This window comes from Trachypithecus francoisi, unplaced genomic scaffold (genome assembly GCF_009764315.1).
Source record: "Trachypithecus francoisi isolate TF-2019V2 unplaced genomic scaffold, Tfra_2.0 Lachesis_group5, whole genome shotgun sequence".
Lineage (NCBI taxonomy): Eukaryota > Metazoa > Chordata > Mammalia > Primates > Cercopithecidae > Trachypithecus > Trachypithecus francoisi.
This window is the reverse complement of record NW_022681470.1, coordinates 94,388,136-94,398,065: the sequence shown is the minus strand read 5'-3', so window position 1 is coordinate 94,398,065 and position 9,930 is coordinate 94,388,136.

Sequence of the window (9,930 nt, the reverse complement as noted above, 5' to 3'; positions counted from 1 at the left end):
CACTCCAGCCAGGGCAACAGAGTAAGACTCCGTCTCAAAAAAAAATTTTTTTAATAAAATAAAATAAAGTAAAAAAACAAAAATAAAAATAAAATAAAAACAATTGAACTCATGGAGACGGAGAATAGAAAGATGGTTATCAGAGTCTGGGAAGGATAGTAGGGGGGTGTAGGGATGGTTAATGAGTACAAAAAATAGCTAGAATGAATAAGACCTTGTAGTTAATAGCACAACAGGGGGATTATAGTTAATAATAATTTAATTGTACATTTATTTATTTATTTTTATTTTTTATTTATTTATTTTTTTTGAGACGGAGTCTGGCTCTGTCGCCCAGGCTGGAGTGCGGTGGCCGGATCTCAGCTCACTGCAAGCTCCGCCTTCCGGGTTTACGCCATTCTCCTGCCTCCGCCTCCCGAGTAGCTGGGACTACAGGCGCGCGCCTCAACGCCGGGCTAGTTTTTTGTATTCTTTAGTAGAGACGGGGTTTCACCGTATTAGCCAGGGTGGTCTCGATCTCCTGACCTTGTGATCCGCCCGTCTCCGCCTCCCAAAGTGCTGGGATTACAGGCTTGAGCCACCGCGCCCGGCCAATAATAATTTAATTGTACATTTAAAAATAACTAAAAGACGATAATTGGATTGTTTGTAACACAAAGGATAAATGTTTGAGGGAATGGATACCTAATTTTCCACGATGTGATTATTACACATTGCATGCCTACACCAAGTTATCTCATGTACCTCATAAATATATACACCCACTATGTACCCACAAAAATTAAAAATAAAACAGTTTTGTTTTGTGTTTTTTTTTTTTTTGAGACAGTCTCTCTCTGTCGCCCAGGCTGGAGTGCAGTGGCATGATCTCTGCTCACTGCAAATTCCGCCTCCCAGGCTCAAGCAATTCTCCTGCCTCAACCTCCCAAGTAGCTGAGATTACAGGCGCCCACCACCATGTCTGCCTAATTTTTGTATTTTTAGTAGAGATGGGGTTTCACCATATTGGCCAGGCTGGTTTCGAACTCCTGACCTCAAATGATCTGCCTGCCTCGGCCTCCCAAAGTGCTGGGATTACAGGCATGAGCCACCACGCCTGGCCACCATTTTATAAAAGTATAAATAAATAAATAAAACTGTATCAATGGACTTTTCATACTCTGTTATATTACGATTCATTGGTTTCTCTTGCACTTTGCATAGATCCCTTACTCTTGAGTAATTTTGTAATAGTTGAAGATATTCATATTGACTCACCAAGTGATGCCAATCTTCCAACATGTTGACACTTTATTATACAAATGCTTCTCGACTGACTTCTGATGGGGCTACATTCCCATAAGTCCATCATAAGTTGAAAATATTGTAAGTTGAAATGAGTTTAAGACACCTAAACCACTAAACATATAGCTTGGACTAGCCTACCTCAAACATGCTCAAAACACTTACATTAGCCTACAGTTGGGCAAAATCATCTAACACAAAGCCTATTTTATAATAAATTATTAATATCTCATATAATTTATTGAATATTATGCTGAAAGTGAGAACAGAATGGCCGTATGAGTACTCAAGTTGGGGTTTCTATCGAATGAATGTCACTTTCACACCATTGTAAAATTGAAAAATCATATATTGAACCAGTATAAGTTGGGGACCATCTATCCAATAAGAACAAATAAAACTGCCAGGCGCGGTGGTTCACGCCTGTAATTCCAGCACTTTGGGAGGCCGAGGCGGGCAGATCACGAGGTCAGGAGATCGAGACCATCCTGGCTAACATGGTGAAACCCTGTCTCTACTAAAAATACAAAAAAAAGTTAGCTGGGCGAGGTGGCGGGCGCCTGTAGTCTCAGCTACTTGGGAGGCTGAGGCAGGAGAATGGTGTGAACCCGGGAGGCGGAGCTTGCAGTGAGCCGAGATCGCGCCACTGTACTCCAGCCTGCGTGACAGAGAGAGACTCCGTCTCAAAAAAAAAAAAAAAAAAAAAGTCTTTGTGTTGGGGAAGAGTTGGTCCCTGGAGTAGTGGCCCCACCCCTTAGAGGGATGAGCAACCCTCTTGTGTGCCTGTCAAGCAGTAGGGATTTCTGGATTTCCACACATGTCAAGTTAATTACTAGGTCCTTGGGGAAGGTTTCAAGTAGTCAGGTTGTGTTGACTTCATCCCTGCCCTCAGGGCACCCACAGTTCCATAGGGCAACAGGACAAAAGCATATGTAATTAACAAAAACAAGTACTTACAAAATTACAGACAAACTTTTAAAAGGGGAGTAGTGGAGAAGGGGCTAGGTGAGTCAGGGTTTCCTAGAGAAGATAAGCTACAGGAGACCAAGATGGGAAAAGATGATAGCCTGAAGGTGGACAGACTCAGCAACAGGTCTGAGCGGCTGAGAAAAACATCTGGATCATTCTGAGGATTCAGCAATTTGGAGCTGATGCAGGGTAGAAGTGAGTTTCAACAAAAAGCTCAAAGTACAAGAGTGGTGTGTTGCCAGTGGGGTTCTTGGTTCTTCTTCTTCTTCTCTTTTTTTTTTTTTTTTTTTTGAGACGGAGCTTTGTTCTTGTTGCCCAGGCTGGAGTACAATGGCACGATCTCGGCTCACCACAACCTCCGCCTCCCAGGTTCAAGCAATTCTCCTGCCTCAGCCCTCTAACTAGCTGGGATTACAGGCATGCCCCACCATGCCTGGCTAATTTTGTATTTTTAGTAGAGAGGGGGTTTCTCCGTGTTGGTCAGGCTGGTCTCGAACTCCCGACCTCAGGTGATCCGCCCGCCTCAGCCCCCCAAAGTGCTGGGATTACAGGAGTGAGCCGCGGCACCTGGCCCTTGGTTCTTCTTCTTTTTTTTTTTTTTTTTTGAGACGGAGTCTTGCTCTGTCACCCAGGCTGGAGTGCAGTGGCCGAATCTCGGCTCACTGCAAGCTCCGCCTCCCGGGTTTACGCCATTCTCTTGCCTCAGCCTCCCGAGTAGCTGGGACTACAGGCGCCCGCCACCTCGCTCAGCTAGTTTTTTGTATTTTTTAGTAGAGATGGGGTTTCACCATGTTAGCCAGGATGGTCTCGATCTCCTGACCTTGTGATCCGCCCGTCTCGGCCTCCCAAAGTGCTGGGATTACAGGCTTGAGCCACCGCGCCCAGCCTGGTTCTTCTTTTAATAAACATTTGTTGAACAGCTACTCTATGCCAAATGGCATTCTCGTGGACAAAATAGACAAATTATCTGCCTTCAATGAAGCTTATACTCTAGTGATGGGAGACAGACAAGACAAAAATAAAGTACTTAATATACCAACTAAACCTGCCCAGTGGCTCATACCTGTAATCCCAGCACTTTGGGAGCCCAATGCAGGAGGATCACTTGAGGCCGGAGTTCAACGTCAGCCTGGGCAACACTGATCTCATCTCTACTAAAAATAAAAATAACATATATTCATCAAGTAATGAAAAGTACTATGAAGAAAAGTATAGCAAGGTAAGAGGCTAGAGGGTGACAGGCTGTACTGTGTCATGTCATATAGCATTATTAGAAAGGCCTGTCTGAGAAGGAGACATTTGCACAGAAACCTGAATGACATACAGAAGACAGAAGTGTAGATATCTGCTGAGAAAGCATTTCAGGCACAGGAACAGTAAGTGCAAAGGCTGTGAGGTGGAAACATGCCTGGCACAGGGGACATTCAGAGGCTGGGGGCAGGATGGAGTGAGTGTGGGGAAGAGAGCAAGGAGGCAACATCAGAGAGGTGGCAGGAGCCAGATGGTATGTAGTAACCATGCACTGTAGTCATGTTGGTTAAGCAACATGGTGGGCACAGATGGATCTGAATGTGAACTCCAATTCTGCCTTCATTTATCAGTTGTGTATAATCTTGAGCAGATCAGACTTTCTTTCATTTTACCCCATTTCATTTTACTGAAACAGGGTGTATTAGACAAGGGTTCTCCAGATGATCAGAACCAATAGGGTGGGTGTGTGTGTGATCCTGGTGCTGCCCCTCGGGAACTCTCTCTCTTTCCATATATATGTATATGGCAAGAGAAAGAGAGAGAGAGAGGCACAGCTGCTCACTCCTGTAATCTCAGCACTTTGGGAGACTGAGGTGGGAGGATTACTTGAGCCTAGGAGTTTGAGACCAGCCTGGGCAACATAGCAAGACTCCGTCTCTACAAAAAAATAAAAAATAAAAAATTGGCAGGACCTGGTGGTGCTTGCTTGTAGTCTCAGCTAGTCGGGAGGCTGAGATGAGAGGATCACTTGAGCTCCGAAGTGTGAGGCTGCATGACCTATAACAGTGCCACTGCATTCAAACCTAAGTGAGAGTGAGACCCCATCTCTGCAAAAAAAAGGAATTGTTTCGCACGATTATGGAGGCTGGTAAATCCAAGATCTGCAGGGTTGTGGGCAGACTGAAGACCCAGAGAAGAGTCAAGGTGCAGTTCAAGTCTCGACGCTCTGTGCTTCTAAACTCCCTCTTGCTCAGGGAAGGTCAAACTTTTGTTCTGTTTGAACCTTCAACTGACTGGATGAGACCCAACCACATTACAGAGGGCAATCTGCTTTACCTAAACCCTACCAATTTAAATATTTAAATACTAATCTCTCGCTTTCCTTTTTTTTTTTTTTTTTTTTTTGAGATGGAGCCTTGCTCTGATGCCCAGGCTGGAGTGCAGTGGCACAATCCTAGCTCGCTGCAACCTCCGCCTCCCCAGTTCAAGCGATTCTCCTGCCTCAGTCTCCCGAGTAGCTAGGATTACAGGCCCGCGCCATCATGCCCGGCTTTTTTTTTTTTTTTGAGACAGAATCTCGCTCTGTCGCCAAAGCTGGAGTGCAGTGGTGTGATTCCGGCTCACTGCAAGCTCTGCCTCCCGGGTTCACGCCATTCTCCTGCCTCAGCCTCCCGAGTAGCTAGGACTATAGGTGCCCACCACCACGCCCGGCTAATTTTTTGTATTTTTAGTAGAGACGGGTTTCACCATGTTAGCCAGGATGGTTTTGATCTCCTGACCTCGTGATCCTCCTGCCTCAGCCTCTCAAAGTGCTGGGATTACAGGAGTGAGCCACTGTGCCCGGCACATGCCTGGCTAATTTTTGTATTTTTAGTAGAGATGGGATTTCACCATGTTGGCCAGGCTGATCTCAAACTCCCAGCCTCAGGTGATCCACCCACCCATGCCTCCCAAAGTGCTGGGATTATAGGTATGAGCCACCTCACTTGGCCTTAAATACTAATCTCATCCAAAAACACTGTCACTGAAATATCCAAAATAATGTGTGACCACATTCTGTCACTGCACTGTGACAGCCAACTTGACGCATAAAATTAACCAAGAATGTTGCTCTTATAAGGTTGGTGGAAGGGTTAAAATTGAGAATATCTGTAAAGCACGAGTACAGTGACTGGCAAGTGGTAAATGTTCAATTAAAGGTGGTTGTTGTCATCACAAAGGGAAGAAATAACATTTGTCAAATGCCTAGTATGTCAAGTGCAATGCTAGGCTCTTCTGCACTGTTATTTAATTAAAATCTACATTACCACACACTGAGGTAGGTATTATTATCCCCATTTTACAGTTAAGGAACTTAATGTGCAGAGGGATCACTCATCTTGCCCAAGGACCCTCGCTTGGTAACTGTCAGAGCCAAAGCTAGAAATTAAGTCTGTCTGATTTCAAGAAGTGGGCTCTTTCCCCTGGGGCTGGAGGCTGAAAACAGAAAGGAGGGGTCTCCCTGGGGTGTCACTCCTAGTACCCTCACACACAGACATACACATACCTCGGTTTCAGTAATTCCCTTGAAAAATCCTGAGGCCCCATGGTAACTCTTTTTTTTTTCTTTTGAGACGGAGTCGTCCTCTGTAGCCCAGGCTGGAGTGCAGTGGTGCAATCTCGGCTTGCTGCAACCTCCACTTCCTGGGTTCAAGTGATTCACCTCCCTCAACCTCCCAAATAACTGGGATTACAGGTATGTACCACCACACACCCAGCTAATTTTTGTATTGTAGGTAGAGACAGGGTTTCACCATGTTGGCCAGGCTTGTCTCAAACTCCTGACCTCAGGTGATCCGCCCACCCCGGCCTCCCAGAGTAGTGGGATTACAGGTACGAGCCCACACACCTAGCCCCTATGGTGATGCTTAACCCAGAAAAGGGAAATGTGCAAGGGTTTATTTCTGTAGGATCTGGGCCTCTTTGGACAGGAATCCTGCCCTCCAGTCCCTCCTGACAGTGCAGCCTCTTCCTAAAATGGATAGGGTAACCTTTGCTGGCTCTTCTCTCCCAACTTACCTGATATAAGAGGAGTTCTTAGGCCGGGCGCGGTGGCTCAAGCCTGTAATCCCAGCACTTTGGGAGGCCGAGACGGGCGGATCACAAGGTCAGGAGATCGAGACCATCCTGGCTAACCCGGTGAAACCCCGTCTCTACTAAAAAATATAAAAAACTAGCCAGGCGAGGCGGCGGGCGCCTGTAGTCCCAGCTACTCGGGAGGCTGAGGCAGGAGAATGGCATAAACCCAGGAGGCGGAGCTTGTAATGAGCTGAGATCCGGCCACTACACTCCAGCCTGGGCGACAGAGCGAGACTCCGTCTCAAAAAAAAAAAAAAAAAAAAAAAAAAAAAAAGAGGAGTTCTCAGCTGGGTGTGGTGGCTCACGCCTGTAATCCCAGCACTTTGGGAGGCCAAGGCACGTGGATCACCTGAGGTCAAGAGTTCGAGATCAGCCTGGCCAACATGGTGAAACCCTGTCTCTACTAAAAATACAAAAATTAGCCGGGTGTGATTGTGCACGCCTGTAATCCCAGCTACTCGGGAGGATGAGGCAGGAGAATTGCTTGAACTCAGGAGGTGGAGGTTGCGGTGAGCCAAGATTGCACCACTACACTCCAGCCTGGGCGACAGAGGGAGACTCCATCTCAAGAAAAAAAAAAAGAGGAGTTCTCAAAGAAGGGCTCCTCACAGACGGTGAGGGCCATTTGGCTCAGGCCTTATTGCAACATAAGGCCTCAAATTTAGACTTCTGATGTTATCTCCAAGTGTGGTTACAGTCACGCTGTTACTCTGATAGAACAGAAAGTAAGGACTTACCATAAAATTGATTTAACTTTTATTATGGAATTTCCAAATATATACAAAAGGTAGGCCGAGTTCGGTGGCTCAGGCCTGTAATCCCAGCACTTTGGGAAGTTGAGGCAGGAGAATAGCTACACACACACACACAAAAGTAGAAAGAATAGTACAATGAATCTGGTTTGCCTATTATCAGAAGACATTTCTTTTTCTTCAACTTTTATTTTTATTTTATTTTATTTTTTTTTTGAGATGGAGTCTCGCTCTGTCGCCCAGGCTGGAGTGCAGTGGTGCAGTCTCGGCTCACTGCAAGCTCTGCCCCCCGGGTTCAAGCCATTCTCCTGCTTCAGCCTCCCGTGCAGCTGGAACTACAGTTGCCTGCCACCACGCCTGGCTAATTTTTTTTTGTATTTTTTAGTAGAGACAGGGTTTCACCGTGTTAGCCAGGATGGTCTCGATCTCCTGACCTGGTGATCCACCCATCTCGGCCTCCCAAAGTGCTGGGATTACAGGCATGAGCCACCGCGCCCAGCCTCTTCAACTTTTATTTTAAGTTTAGGGGTACATGTGCAGGATGTGCAGGTTTGTTACATAAGTAAACATGTGCCATGGTGGTTTGCTGCACAGATCATCCCATCATCCAGGTACTAAGCCCAGCATCCATCAGCTATTCTTCCTGATGCACTCCCTCCCCTACCCCATCCCTCTGAAAGGCCCCAGTGGTGTAGTTCCCACCATGTGTCCATGTGTTCTCATCATTCAGCTCCCACTTGTAAGTGAGAACATGTGGTGTTTGGTTTTCTGTCACTGTGTTAGTTTGCTGAGGATAATGATTTCCAACCCCATCCATGTCCCTGCAAAGGACATGATCTCATTCCTTTTTATGGCTGCATAGTATTCCATGGCATATACATACATAGTATTCCATGGTGTATATGTACCTCCATGGTGTATATTTTCTTTATGAGTCTATCACCGATGGGCATGTAGGTTGATTCCATGTCATTGTTATTGTGAATAGTGCTGCAATGAATGTACACGTGCATTTATCTTTATAACAGAATGATTTATATTCCTTTGGGTATACACCCAGTAATGGGATTGCTGAGTCAAATAGTATTTCTGCCTCTGGGTCTTTGAGGAATAACCACACTGTCTTCCACAATGGTTGAACTAATTTACACTCCCACCAACAGTGTAAAAGCGTTCCTTTTTCTACGCAACCTTGCCTGCATCTGCTATTTTCCGACTTTTTTTTTTTTTTTGAGACGGAGTCTTGCTCTGCCACCCAGGCTGGAGTGCAGTGGCGGTATCTCAGCTCACTGCAAGCTCCACCTCCCAGGTTTACGCCATTCTCCTGCCTCAGCCTCCCGAGTAGCTGGGACTACAGGCGCCCGCCTCGTCGCCCGGCTACTTTTTTGTATTTTTAAGTAGAGACAGGGTTTCACCGTATCAGCCAGGATGGTCTCGATCTCCTGACCTCGTGATCCGCCCGTCTCGGCCTCCCAAAGTGCTGGGATTACAGGCTTGAGCCACCACGCCCGGCTTCCGACTTTTTTTTTTAAAGACAGAGTCTCGCTCTGTCACCTAGGCTGGAGTGCAGTGGCAGGATCTTAGCTCACTGCAACCTCTGCCTCCCGAGTTCAAGCGATTCTCCTGCTTCAGCCTCCCGAATAGCTGGGATTACAGGCATACAACACCATGCCTGGCTAATTTTTAAATTTTTAGTAGAGACAGGGTTTCACCATGTTGTCAAGCTGGTCTGGAACTCCTGACCTCAAGACATCCACCTGCCTCAGCCTCCCAAAGTGCTGGGATTACAGGCGTGAGCCACCATGCCCGGATGTTTTTTGACTTTTTAATAGCCATCCTGAGTGGCATGAGATGTTGTCCCTGTGGTTTTGATTTGTATTTTTCTAATGATCAGTGATGTTGAGCTTTTTTTCATATGTTTTTTGGTCACATGTATGTTTTCTTTTGAGAAGTGTCTGTTTATGTCCTTTGCCCACTTTTGGAGGCTTTTTTTTTTTTTTTTTTTTTTTGAGACAGAGTCTGGCTCTGTCGCCCAGGATGGAGTGTGGTGGCGCAGTCTCGGCTCACTGCAACCTCCACCTCCCACGTTCAAGTGATTCTCCTGCCTCGGCCTCCTGAGTAGCTGGAATCACAGGCACTCACCACCATGCCTGGCTAATTTCTGTATTTTCAGTAGAGACAGGGTTTCACCATGCTGGTCAGGTTGGTCTCAAACTCCTGACCTCATGATCTGCCCGCCTCAGCCTTCCAAAGTGCTGGGATTGCAAGCGTGAGACCCCAAGCCCAGCCCCTTTGCCCATTTTTTAATGGGGTTGTTTTTTTCTTGTAAATTTGTTTAAGTTCCTGTCACAAGACTTTAAATTATAAAATAGGACCTGCAGTTCCCTGTAAAGGAAAATTCTCTATAAATTCTGGATTTATATGATCTTATATATATGATTATATATGACCATATATATGATCTTCTGGATAGCCAGGCATGGTGGCTCACGCCTATAATCCCAGCACTTTGGCAGGCCAAGACGGGCTGATCACCTGAGGTCAGGAGTTTGAGACCAGTCTGGTCAACATGGTGAAACCCCATCTCTACTAAAAATACAACAAAATTAGCTGGGCGTGGTGGTGCATGCCTATAATCCCAGCTACTCAGGAGACTGAGGCAGGAGAATCACTTGAACCCAGGAGGTGAATGGAGGTGCGGTGAGCCAAGATCGCGCCATTGCACTCCAGCCTGGGCAACAAAAGCAAAACTCCGTCTCAAAAAATAAAATAGGGGTCTTGTGGATAGCATAATTGTATTGTAATTTTGTGTGAAAAAGTGTTAATCTGGCTGGGT